At 33.8% G+C, this 842-nt stretch overlaps 1 non-coding gene across 1 annotated transcript; it reads left to right on the top strand.

The window, feature by feature from the left end:
• Positions 1–342: 342 nt before the first annotated feature.
• Positions 343–414, top strand: TRNAC-ACA (transfer RNA cysteine (anticodon ACA)). Its single transcript has one exon. It is a non-coding gene; the product is annotated as a tRNA-Cys (tRNA).
• The last annotated feature ends 428 nt before the right edge of the window (positions 415–842 follow it).

Below are 842 nucleotides of genomic sequence, written 5' to 3'. Positions count from 1 at the left end.
CACAAAATGTTGACTTTCAAGAAAATCATTATAAATAGTAATAATTACTACAGTTAATGCAATAATCATATAAAACTTTACAGCCTATATTAGTAATGGTTTTATGCATGGTCAATTATTTATTACTCATTGATAATATAGATAATAGCCTGTAATATATTAATGTAAAATTCAAGTATACATAAGGCCAATGATAATTTTACTTATATTTATTATACATGCAAGCATTTTGTAATGAAAGTATTGCTCTTATAGAAAAAATATGTTTGCATTTATAATTTTGAACTTCAAATGTTATTCATTTATTGTTATCCAAAAAATATTTAGTGAGTGCTTAGGGCTTCCCTGCTGGCTCAGATGGTAAAGCGTCTGCCTACAATGCAGGAGACCTGGGTTCAATCCCTGGGTTGGGAAGCTTTCCTGGAGAAGGAACTGGCAACCCACTCCAGTCCTCTTGCATGGAAAACCCCATGGACGGAGGAGCCTGGTGGGCTACAGTCCATGGGGTCGCAAAGAGTCAGACACGACTGAGTGACTTCCACTTCCACTAGTTTTTCATAGGTATTATTCTAAGAACAGAGGATACAGCAAAACAGGTCAAAGAAAAAATACAGCTTATATACAGCCTAATAGTTTACACTCTACTTACTCTTCATTATTTTTCATATTCAAGTGAAAATGCACTTCATTATCTCCAAGCTTATTCTTTTTATACCTCCCACTTCCAATTACTTCACATGTTGCTATTCATAAATAAAATTCCCTTAACTTTTTATCTTGTTTCCCTCCTGTCTGACTGGTCTTTAAAAATAATTCTGCTTTATCCCAAGTCTAAAGAACAG

Source organism: Ovis aries, chromosome 3 (genome assembly GCF_016772045.2).
Source record: "Ovis aries strain OAR_USU_Benz2616 breed Rambouillet chromosome 3, ARS-UI_Ramb_v3.0, whole genome shotgun sequence".
Lineage (NCBI taxonomy): Eukaryota > Metazoa > Chordata > Mammalia > Artiodactyla > Bovidae > Ovis > Ovis aries.
Note: the sequence above shows the minus strand (reverse complement) of the source record. Positions and strands in the feature narration are given on the sequence as shown.